Source organism: Engraulis encrasicolus, chromosome 1, assembly GCF_034702125.1.
Source record: "Engraulis encrasicolus isolate BLACKSEA-1 chromosome 1, IST_EnEncr_1.0, whole genome shotgun sequence".
Taxonomy (NCBI): Eukaryota; Metazoa; Chordata; class Actinopteri; order Clupeiformes; family Engraulidae; genus Engraulis; species Engraulis encrasicolus.
The window spans coordinates 37,898,655-37,911,891 of NC_085857.1; the positions used below are offsets into that span (position 1 = coordinate 37,898,655).

Sequence of the window (13,237 nt, forward strand, 5' to 3'; positions counted from 1 at the left end):
TTGACACAAGGTTGATTACACACACATGACGCACACATTATGACACGTTATCACACTGTTGTGATACATTATTATGACACTGTTATGACACTGTTATGTCATACGTATGACGCTGGCGTCAAGTAGTGTTGCCAACAGATGTTCTTTTTCGCTCTCTTGTCTTCTTTTCCGTCGCTTCCTTCTCTAACTCTCTCTATCGTTTCTCCCTCTCTCTCCCCCCACCACACACTCAGGCAGACATCCCAGACATCCCCCCTTACATACAGTATCCATCATTTGCATTGACGTCACAATATTACGTAATCGATTTTGCTGGACGGCAGAAGTACACATTCGTACATAGGAATTATATGCAGACGAAGACAACTTTGACCATAAAATACCAAAGAAACACGTAGTTCTTGTATTTTTTTAAAACGGGATATGTACCTGGCGTTATCAGGCTAGGTTGGCCACGGTGGATGTGTTCAAATCATAGATTTATTCAAATGTATTCTGCTCCACTAGATGGCATAACGGGAACGGGCGGTACGAGAAACTGGGAGAAGAAGAGAAAGTTGTTGCTTGCTTCCAGCCATGAACTTACTCTGCCTGCGATATATTTTTTTTATCCCGTGTTTATTTTCTTCAGTAAAGTTGTGAACTTAAACCAAACCTCTGCATTGGCAAAATAAGCACATTTATGCACCGTTTCTTCATTGGTGGCTGGGCACCGCGGCTGCATCCTCTTCTTCGTGGCATGGCACAGGTAAGATAATGCTGCTAACCTAACTTACTAGGCTACAAGACGCACGGTACATTTTGTGTCGGGCATTTCGCAAAGTGGTGTTTTGAATAGCATATCTTTTCATCTCAGATGTATCTTGTAGGTTAACTTGAATTCTCTCGCTTCGTTTCATCCAAGTGGATTTCATTGTTGTTTCAGCCACGTCTGCACAATGTAGGCTATTGTGAGATATTCTATATCTTATCTTCTGTTTACATGTCCAATATGTTCATTTGTACTGTATTATTATTACCACTTATTATATGGTTGTGACGTCATCTGTCGAATGCTCCATTCATTTCAACGGGGCTCCCCAACGTTCGGACGTCTGTTATTTTTCGATAACGGACGGGTTGGTCTATAACAGACCGCTGTCAATGGCAACAAGACTTTTCACTGCTAAAGCGACTTTTCAACAAGACTCTAATCAGCTGCTGTGATAGACAGCACCCGTTGTCCTGGCTACCGCTGTCAATGGCAACAAGACGTTCACTGCTAAAGCCACTGGCTTGTATACAAGTCAGTGGCTAAAGCGAATGTTTCATATCACTCCGCAGGGGGTCCGGTCTTTTGTCACTCTAATCAGCTGCTGTGATAGACAACACCTGTTGTCCTGGCTACCTAGCTGTTGTTGCCTAGCGGTGTTCCACAACGGCACTGTTTTGTTTTGCGCAGCAACAATCTTAACATTAAATAGGCCTAGGTCTAAAGAAATGTCCCCGCCATGTGTGAATCATTTAAGTATATCCATATAATAAGCGGGTTAACTTTCGGCGAGTCGGTCGCTTTGTGGAATAGCAGCACTTCAGAGAGAACAAGACCCCTCCGCTCCGCGTCGGGGTCTAAAGATTCTCTCTGTCGTGCTGCTATTCCACGGTAGCGACCTTCTCGCCGAACGTTAACCCTTACTTATTATATGGTTGTGACGTCATCTGTCGAATGCTCCATTCATTTCAACGGGGCTCCCCAACGTTCGGACGTCTGTTATTTTTCGATAACGGACGGGTTGGTCTATAACAGACCGCTGTCAATGGCAACAAGACTTTTCACTGCTAAAGCGACTTTTCAACAAGACTCTAATCAGCTTCTGTGATAGACAGCACCCGTTGTCCTGGCTACCGCTGTCAATGGCAACAAGACGTTCACTGCTAAAGCCACTGGCTTGTATACAAGTCAGTGGCTAAAGCGAATGTTTCATATCACTCCGCAGGGGGTCCGGTCTTTTGTCACTCTAATCAGCTGCTGTGATAGACAACACCTGTTGTCCTGGCTAGCCTACCTAGCTGTTGCCTAGCGGTGTTCCACAACGGCACTGTTTTTTTTTGCGCAGCAACAATCTTAACATTAAATAGGTCTAAAGAAATGTCCCCGCATGTGTGAATCATTTAAGTATATCCATATAATAAGCGGGTTAACTTTCGGCGAGTCGGTCGCTTTGTGGAATAGCAGCACTTCAGAGAGAACAAGACCCCTCCGCTCCGCGTCGGGGTCTAAAGATTCTCTCTGTCGTGCTGCTATTCCACGGTAGCGACCTTCTCGCCGAACGTTAACCCTTACTTATGTTACCAGTCCATCACTGCTACCTGTCCTGTCTTGCACTTTCTGTCTGTCTGTAATTGTCAGTCCTATGTCCTGGCATGGTAGAGAGAAAACGTTGTTTCCCTTGTATGACCATAAATAAAGTGACAATAAAAGCTGACTTGACATACTTCAATGTTTCAAATCGGTGTTGCATTACATTGCACATGTAGAAACACATAGGACAGAATGTCGGTTACATGATTAAATCATTTTGATTTGATTAAATAAATCATTTGAAAAGATGACATTCACAAGAGAAAGAAAAGCACAACAAACCTGTTATTTATCTTTTATTGTTTTTATTGTTTAGTAATTGCAGGTTCATCAGTCAGGTGGTCAGCACCCAAACTAAAACCATGAGTCATGGTGGCCAGGATGACGTCCAAGAATTGCATCCCAGCAGCACAGGTAAATACATGACTAGTAAGTTGGGATGAGTGTTATTTTCTGACATTATACATCACATTTTAATTCAGACAATATTGCCAAGGGAGTTAATTATTCAGTACTGTACCAGTACATTACAATGCATGGCTAGATTCATTTAAATAGCATGTTTGTCTTTTCTTTTTTTCTAATTAGATGGGGGAGCCAACATGAAGAGGTGTCCAGAGAGGCTTCTTCCTCTTTGGCTTTGCAGCAGCACCAGGACCTCACCATCAGTGATGCTGTTCCCCTCATCCATCGGGCCTACCCTTACATTCCTCCACTGATGCACTGATCACCTGTACCAGTTGTTGGAGTTTTCAGAAGGGCTCTAAATTAACTTTTTTTATTCACTAGTAGCCAAAATGGCTAGTATGTTAATCTCCAAACATACCGGTACATTAAATAATGGGTCAAAGTGCCAAGTATGTTTTCTTTTCTACCAGCAAAACTTAATTTTCCCAGCATTTGGCTGGTTGGCTGGTGAGCCCTGGTTGTCATTGATGGTGAGTAGCTGTGATAATAAATAACTGAAATGATGAAGTCCATCCAGACATGTCTTGCTTATTTTATTGTACTAATACAACAACGTAGAACATTTTCTGTGAAAGCCCAACTGGGAAACTCCAACTCCCATTGACATTGTGACACAGCACACAAGTGTTCACTGCACGAAATTGCATTTATGCTTCACCCGTGCAAGGGGGCAGCCCCCAATGGCGCCCCAAGGGAGCAGTGTGGCGGTACCATGCTCAGGGTATCTCAGTCATGGAGGAGGATGGGGGAGAGCACTGATTACTTAACTCCCCCCACCAACCTGGTGGGTCGGGAGTCCAACCGGCAACCTTTGGGATACAAGGCTGACACCATAACCACTTACCCATGACCGCCTGTCAATCTTCAGTCTAGTCTAACTAATTATATTGTCTCCACTAAATGTATATCTCAGGTGACATGGGTATACTGGTATGGGGATAGTGCTGTATGTAAATAATATTAACCCATTTCAGCCGGCACCAAAATGCCAGCTAATTGCCTATGCCCCTTTTAAGAAAGGTGTCCTCATCCTATAAAAAACCCCAAATAACTAAATAAGTCTCTGAAGCACATACAGACATGATATGAGTTTTAAAAGCTAAGACCATCCTCTTGCATTGGAACATGTTAATTTAACTCTAACATACCCTGATTTTTAATCTAAAAAAATCTAATATGTCATGCCTAAATGCTGTGTCGCTCCAGGCACCTAGGTCAATACAACGAGTACACAGCATCCAGCATCAATGGGTTGACTATTACAGGCCTAGTTCAGATAACCATTTATTAATATCAATAAGTAGCCTACTTGCACGTCTATTGTACATGTCCACCCCACAATAGATATCCCCTCCCATCACCTACAAAACCTTGAAATGTATTTGTACTTTGTGTCTAAAAATAAAGTATTTGAGCCATGAACTGGCTCTATTGAATGAACTGATTACTACATTGAGTTGGTGTGATTAAAAGGTTGAAATCGGCTAAACTTGACTTGGTGTGCTGGACCTCTGGCTCTTCCATACATCCAATGTGTCATGACATCAGATCATCGCTCTTCTCATCTGGAGAAACAGAAAGATAACACTTAGCTGACACTTATCCAAAGCAACTTCGTTACTCACAGTGAATTGTTAACTGTCCCTGCAGCATGGGGCTTGGTGCCTAGCTCATAGGCCTACTTCAGCCTGGATGGGAGGTGAAGGGAGAGGTGTAGGATGGGATTTGAACCTGCAACCCTCCAATCGTAATACCACTTCCCAAACCATTAAGCCTCTGATGTGTGTGACTGATTTCAGAGGGCAGACAATTTGGATGACAACACAACAAAGTGGTGGACTTCATATTATTGACAACAACATCGACACTGGTGGGCCTATGCATGTCATTAGGCTATAAATAGGCCAGCATGGATGATTGGCATTTCATGACAGCATCATGCTGGAGAGTAGGCCTACTACTTGGGAAATCAGCGCTAGAGATGTACACATGGTTTATTTTTACATTTGAACCTTAACAGTATGAACGTCATAGCCTTGCTATTTCACCAAGAGCTTGAATTCCGTGTTTGTTACAGCCTGCAATATCTTAGCATACGTCCATCATAGCGTAATGATGCTGATAATTAACGTTAATCATGGAAAGCATCTTACATTGACCTAACAGAAAAAGCCACTGAAATTGCACATTAGACTTAAATTAACTAGCGTTCACGAATTAAGAGACAAATGATGATACAAAGGATGGCAAATGAGAAACTTACCGTGGTGCTCATCCAGCTACTTGAGTAGGCTAGTTTGATGGTTTTCCAGTTGGTTGCCGCGATTCACCTCAGCTTTCTCGTTTTATTTTGAGATCCAGTGAAAAGTCACGCCTGGTTTATAACCTATCTGTTTTTGTAACAAACAGCACAATGGGTGCTCACGGTGTTTAGTTTATCGGCGATCTAAGTTACGTTATGAGTTACTAAACGTTGCGAGTCCCATAGGAATCCATTCATTAATGCGGCACTCTTGCCGTCCACTAGAACGTTTGACGTCACATGCAAATCATGGATACACTTGTAAGATAGTGTAGCCCAACATACACATACACGATACGCACTCACAGACACGGAGACCGACGCATCCATTCACACATATACTTGCAAAGATATTTTAGCCCTACATACACGCACTGCACACAAGCCCACACGCATCCACGCACACATACGCGCACGCACACACACAGACACACAGACACAGACACACACACACACACACACACACACACACGCAAACGCACACACACAAACGCACACGAACACACACACACCTTTCTCCGGGGCATCCGTTTTCGGCAGAAAGCGTTCAGCCTGGCTCCCCGTGGGGACCTTCGAACTGCATTAAGGTTTTATGAGCTTTTTTAAGAGTGAAGAGGATATGAGCTCAATTTCTCTTTCAGCCGGCCCTCGCAGCACACAAGTGAGAGATGGAGGGAGAGAGAGAAAGTGAGAGAGAGAGAGTGAGAGATGGAGGGAGAGAGAGAAAGTGTGTGAGAGAGAGTGAGAGATGGAGGAAGAGAGAGAAAGTGAGAGAGAGAGAGTGAGAGAGAGAGAGAGAGAGAGAAAGTGAGAGAGAGAGAGTGAGAGAGAGAGAGAGAGAGAGAAAGTGGCAGCACCGTGATGGCCACAGGGAGAGACTGAGAGAGAGAACGAGGAGAGGGTGACAAGTGAGATAGAATGAAAGAGAGAAAGATGTACTGATAGGGATGAAGCGGAAAGAGGCAGTTCGACCAGAGAGCTGACCACATGGGCCGATGAGAGATGGAGAGAGGGATGCATGCTAAAAAGGAAGAGAGAAAGAGACAGAGTGAGAGAGACAGAGAGAAAGAGAAAAAGTAAAGAAGACGGAGCGAAAGAAGGAATGAGTGAAGGAGAGAGCGAGAGAAAGACAGGCAACGAAAAGGGGTAGAGAGAAAGAAATATAGAGTTATGAAGAGAAAGTAGAGAGAATGGAGCCTCATGAGCAGTGAGTCAACCACAGGGCATGAGAGACGGATAGAGAGAAAGAGAGAGAGAGAGAGAGAGAGAGAGAGAGAGAGAGAGAGAGAGTGAGAGAACGAAAGAGAGAGAAAACGAAAGAGAGAGAGGGAGAGACAGAGAGAGCGAGCTAGAGAGAGAAAAGTGAGTGATGGAGAGAAAGTAGAGACCACAGGGTGTGAGAGACAGATTAGGAGCGAGATAATGACACAGCGGGCCAGGCGTCTGTCCTGTAACTCGCTTGGCGACTGCATAGATAGAGACTTCCCAAAGGAACCTGAGGCTTTACCAAGCTAGAGGACTGTCAGGGAAACACGCCACGGAAGGATTATTGCACAGGCCTACCGGGCCCAGGCCCAGGGGCCCAAGAGCCAAGGGGGCCCTGAAGCCCAATCCCCCATGCTAGAAAAAAAACACCCTGAATAATTAATCTATATTTATGTCCTTATTTTGTATTAAAATTGCACACTTAGGTACCTTTTTCTGAGGGAGGACCTACCGAAACCCCCAACAAAGAAGACTCTCTAATATCTTCCCTAAACCCAAAAATATTTTGTAACCTTGTGATTCTAGGGAGGGGGACCTTTCTTGTTGTCTGACCGAGGGGCCCATGGAGTCATACGCCGGTCTCCAAGCCACTAAACACAGTTAGGGACAGCCACCAAATGCAGTTAGGGACAGCCACTAAACACAGGCGGGGACAACCACGGGCCAGAAAGCCCTCTTCTTTCCTCCCTCATTTCTTCCTTCCTCTCCAGGCACTCCTTCCACATAAACAGGGCCCCTAAAAGTGTGATCTGTGGTCTCAGTACTGGCTATTAAGAGTACAGACAAAATAAGACACCAATGGCAAAGACACACACACATACACCCCAGAAACTCCAGAAAAAACACATATTATAGCACACATATAGACATAGACACAAACACAAACACAGACACAAACAGACAGACAGACAGACAGACAGATAGGCAGACACACACACACGCACACACACACACACACACACACACACACACACACACACACACACACACACACACACACACACACACACACACACACACACACACACACACACACACACACACACACACACACACACTATTATAGTTACATGCTTACAGTCACATGATTATACACACACAGAGCCACATACAAACACACTCGGATGAGCACAGCTTTTGCAGCAAACAAAATGGCACAGCCAAAGACGGTTGATGTCTTCACGCTACATTACACAGTTTGATGTCGGGGTAATTTAGCAGTGTACATCTTCCTTCATTTAGATATGATGAGGTGCACGCATCGTGACAGTCTCTCGCTCTCATGTATTGTTTTCAGGCCAAGCAGAACCGTCATGGTTCTCTCTGGGCCTGAACAGCACCTATGGAGGGTCTGTTAGTTATAAAACAATTGAATGGCACAAACACCTCCATGTGTGCACTCAAAGATGAATACACACATGCTAAGCGACAACAATAAAAAAAGATGATAATAAGCCAGATGAAGACACAAAATAGACAGAGAGCAGGCCTTGGCCATCGCTGAAGCGGCTAAGGTACTACTGTTACGTCGAGGACCCGAGTTCAATTCCTGCCCAAGGTCGTTTCCCAACCCTACCCATCTCTCTCTCTCTCTCTCTCTCTCTCTCTCTCTCTCTCTCTCTCTCTCTCTCTCTCTCTCTCTCTCTCTCTCTCTCTCTCTCTCTCTCTCTCTCTCTCTCTCTCTCTCTCTAAACCATTTTCTGTCCATCAGCTGTCCTGTCATGTACACGTAAAAGGCAAAAGGCCCAACAAATAGAGATTGAGAGCTGCAATACTGCCATACAAAGGCACAATACAGTAACCTAACTACACATTTAGCCAACATTGAGTTTAGACTGAGAATGGTCTTTATTACAACATTACAACTTTATCTTGTGACAAAGCTTTGTTGTCCAAATAAGTCCCGTTGAAGAGATATTGCAATGTCACACATTCGCAGTAACTACAGTATCCAACCTAATACCAAGGCTTTGAATGCATTTTTCTCATTCTCAATTGAGAATAGAGATAGTCTACCTGCATTTCACACAGTGATCCTTTAGCCGGAGATATATAGAGATATGCCAACATAATAGGTTGCTATGGGCACCTAACGTGACTAGGTTCCGGTCTGCCTAAAGGGGCGTGTCATAATGCTCCTAGAATGAATAGAACAGTCCTTAGGTCTGCCTAAAGGGGGATCCCCCCCCCTTGCGACAGTAGAACCCGGAAACAATGGGCCAGCGGAACCTCTCTCTTATCCACTCTCTCTGCTTTAGCCACCTGCCCTAACCAACCAACTCACTCCCACCTTACTTATACCATCAATAGAAACTTGGAGGTACTGTTGAGGGTGATGAAAGAAGAACTATATCTTCCACCTTTGTCTTCCATTCTAAGCAACTGGGATGCTTCTAATCAAACACATTCCAAAAGTGTACAAATAAAATGAAACTCATTTTGGATTAATGTAATTCTCAATAGCAATCCATGACATCCCTTAGATAAAACACCTATTGAACTAAAAATCTCTAGGAGGTACCATCCATTGTCTTTCCCCTTATATGCTTCTCTTGTACTTGTATGCAATAACACAACAGTGTATTTCTCTCTCTCTCTCTCTCTCTCTCTCTCTCTCTCTCTCTCTCTCTCTCTCTCTCTCTCTCTCTCTCTCTCTCTCTCTCTCTCTCTCTCTCTCTCTCTCTCTCTCTCTCTCTCTCTCTCTCTGTTTTATGTTATCTGCTTTACAATGCTAGCAATGCTCCTCCACCTCACACCCTGTACAATACAAAGCACACCAGAGGGTCACTGAGGATCCTTTGTGGTGAGTCTAGAGTAGACTGTTGGTTTAGCTCTTTGGATCAGACTGGAAAACAGTGTACAGCAGTTCGCTTACATCATTGCCATTCAACTTAAAGATCCAGAGGGCCAGCCGAGAGGAAAAATCTGTGAGTTTTCGGGGGCAAGACCTAGGCAATATCAAGACAACACAAAAATCAATTCTGCTTCTGCTGCTGGGCCGAAGGAAGTTTGAAAATGGGCCTGCCTTACATTATTAAGCAACGCTGGCACACAATAGAAAGTCGCAGCCGTATAAATATATCTGTTGTGATATATTTCTCAACTACAATCCAGCATATCCCCCAGCAAACAAACCATTGATTGAACTAAGAAGTTATCTCTGGGAAACACTCTTCTGTGTGTTCTCCCTTCTGCAAGAGATGCCCCTCTTAAGTGCTCACACCATACATCAGAGGACATCTGCAGATCTTCTGTGTGTTTGTTTAGCTCGCTGGAACAGATTGGATAACAGCGTCTCCTTCCCTTTACTGATGCTTCTGTGATGTGCTACATGTAACATTTCTTACCCCAAAGACAACTGCACATTTACCAAAGTCTCTCTGAGCAGTTCAGTATCTGCTTTACAACTGATGACCCTCCAACTCACAGACTGCAGTACATCAGAGAAGCAGTGATTTAGTTCCTTGGCAGGCTCCCTCCTGGTGTCCTAACCCTCAACTGTTGGGGAAAATGTAGAAATATTGTATTTTATTGTATTTTAGTCATTTAATTCACTCCTGTGAACATTTTGCCTTTTCCACCACAACTTAGTTCAGTTGTTGCTGAGTATGAGAAAGCTGTTGCGTAGAATGAGAAACCATTGCGGTGTATGAGAAAAACCATTGCGGAGCTGAGAAAAACCATTGCGATATACAAAGTACAGTACATCAGATAACAACTGTAGATCCTTTGTGGAGAGAGAGCGAGAGAGAGAGAGAGAGGGAGAGTTTGTTTAGCTTACTGGATGAGACTGGAGAACTGTTACTGTGCTCCCCTTACATCATGAAGTTAACACGGCCAGAGCGCCCCACACGAAAACAAAGAGGCGTCCTCATGGAGACGAGGGGGAGTGTTTGGAGCATTGTTAGTGAGGAGTTGCTAAAGCCCTACTCTCCTTGACAACAAGCCTGACTTCACACCGAGAGTCAACAAACCCTGACACATAGGCTGACGTTGGGAAACCTCTGCAGCAAAGGGTGGCCTTACACAAAAGCATGATGCTGCTGCTCGGAAGGCTTTTGGCTCTTGAACTGTGGAGTGGGGTGACTGAAAGAATGGATTTGTGTGTGTGTGTGTGTGCGTGCGTGCGTGTGTGGGGGAGGCAGTGGGACTGTAGCGCTATTGTGCATATTTGTGTGCATATTTGTGTGGTGCTGCTCAGAAACCTTGATACCTCATTCGCTCTTGAGCAAAGTGGCTAGAGGTGTGCGTGTGTGTGTGTGTGTGTGTTTGCGCGCGTGTGAATCTAAATTTCTGTGTGCATGTGTAGTAGGTCTTTGTGTGCATCTGTGAGGGCACAGTATATGTGTGGGTCTGCATGTGTGTATGTGCGCATGAGTGCATGCAGGTGTAGGCGTGTATCTGCATGCATACTGTATGTATCGGCGTGCAGGTATGTATCTGCATGTGTGTCCGTGAGCAGGGTTGCCAGATGAGGCTGATGATTTCCAGCCCAAAAAATGCTCAAAACCCACATAGAAGCACAAAATCCCGCCCAATTCTATTTATTTCTATGGCAAAAATTGGGCAGGTTTTTCTGATAAATGCCATTTTTACCCGCACACGGCCATCCTAAGCAGCCCAATTGGGCGGGAAACAGCCCAGTCTGGCAACACTGTCCGTGAGGTGTGGAGGGCACAAGCAGCAGTGGCAGGATGACAGATGAGAGTGCGAGTGCTGAGGGCGGCCCAAGTGAAAGCTAAGCAGCGGCGTTCACCTTGACTGTCAGCATCAGCAGCCACAGACAGTGTTGCCAGATTGGGCGGTCACCCGACCAATTGGGCTACTTGGGATGGCCGTCTGCGGGTAAGCACAGGAAAATTTGGCTATTTGGCGTTTTTTTTCTGCAGTTTTGGGCCCATAGAAATGCAATTTGTTGACATTGGGCGTAATTTAGCGTTTTTGAGAACCTTTTGGGCTGGATTTGATCAGACACATCTGGCAACACTGGCCACAGAAGAGCAGAGCGGAGCACAGTAGAGTGGGGTGACCATGACATGACGACTCACAAGCAAACAGACACCGCTGGCCGGGCCAGGGTTGGCTTTAAATTGACCCCCAACACTGGAGACAAGACCCGTAGAACAGAACCCATAGAATTAAGCCAATGCCTGCTTTAATTACCTTTCCTGTAGAACTTAGAATCTAGAGTTTAGAATTTAGAACTGCCAGAAAAGCAAGAACTTAGCCTGCTATTATAAAATAGGAACCGAAAATGGCACCATCAGGAACGGGCATCGAAACGAAGGTACTAGAACCGGAACCGGAAACGAAAAATTCTGATCGGTGCTCAGCCCTGCTGCTAATACCTTCAATTACCTTACCTTCTTTTTTTTCATGTTCCGCTGCTTTTGTTTTTTGACAAAATGTTTTCACAAACGATGGTCGGGAGTCGGGACTCAAGTCTGTTTTTCTTAAACTTGTCTTGGACTATCTATTAGTTGGTCTTGGACTCTGGTGGTCTTGCCAAACTAGGCTTTTGGACACACCCGAGTTGGTCTTAATTTTGTTCAGAACACTGGCCATCATAGATTCCAAATGTGTTCTACTCGGGCTTTCACACTGACCAAGTCGGTGTCCCTGGCCAGTCCTGTTCAACCACCCCCACCGACACAGCACACAAGTGAACACTACACACTGCACACAATGCGGGCAAGGGGGCAGCCTTAAGAGCCTTAAGATGTGAGCACTTTGAGAAGCAGTCAGGCTATCTTTTAACGGCAGTGATAGGGAAACCTGTGGTGCATTTCTCCAAACCATTGTTGCTAACATTGTTGCTAATTGTTGCCTGTCGAGGTGGGACATCCAACTAGCGAAGTCGGGGGGACTCGCACTACACCCACCTCAACAAATCGAAGTCGGATGATAATGGCGCCGTCCATGGAGCCGTTATTTAAAATGTCAATACATAGCAAAACTCTTTTTTGTGCAGCTGTTGCAAACACAGCCATTTTTACTCAACACAATCTTGGTGTTATTCAATGATATTGTTTCAACATAAATGTAACTTATGACAGAGTAATCGCTATTGAGGCTCATTTGGCTCGTATCAAAACACCTTGCTAAAGCCAGCTAAACCGCGACGGTTGCCATGGTTGTAGAACTCCCACTTCAACTGTCAGGAACGGGAGCAGAAATATTCAGGTTGGATAGGTGCGATCTCCTACTAGGATGGTTTGGGACTGGAATGCACCATAAGTAATGGCTTTGGAATACACCACAATGGAGGTGCTCTCTCTCTCATACAATTGATCAGTATTAACCCATTAAGACAATGTTATAAATTTGCTGTTACCAGAATGGCAACGATCAAGTCATAGTGCATTATTAAAGGTCCTGTGTTATGTCATATTATTATATGGTGTGACGTCATCGGTCGAATGCTCCATTCATTTCAACGGGGCTCCCCAACGTTCGCACGTCTGTTATTTTTCGATAACGGACGGGTTGGTCTATAACAGACCGCTGTCAATGGCAACAAGACTTTTCACTGCTAAAGCGACTTTTCAACAAGACTCTAATCAGCTGCTGTGATAGACAACACCTCCGCTCCGCGTCGGGGTCTAAAGATTCTCTCTGTCGTGCTGCTATTCCACGGTAGCGACCTTCTCGCCGAACGTTAACCCTTACGTAATGTAGTACTATGGAAGTTAACTTTTCAATGACAATTAGAGCGTTCCACTGGTGCAACTGCGTGCATTACGGGGTTAAAAGAAGGCGAGTTAGCTACGCTTTTAGATAAGTAGTGTTTTATTTTTTTGTTCTGTTTTGGTTTTTTTGCAACTTTTCCCCTGTTCTGTTATGTTCTGTACAGACATACT

At 44.6% G+C, this 13,237-nt stretch overlaps 1 long non-coding RNA gene across 1 annotated transcript; it reads left to right on the plus strand.

Annotated features, from left to right (window-relative positions):
- Positions 1-2,585: 2,585 nt before the first annotated feature.
- Positions 2,586-3,321, plus strand: LOC134466469 (uncharacterized). Its single transcript, XR_010038313.1, has 2 exons — positions 2,586-2,755; positions 2,930-3,321. It is a non-coding gene; the product is annotated as an uncharacterized LOC134466469 (long non-coding RNA).
- Positions 3,322-13,237: the final 9,916 nt, after the last annotated feature.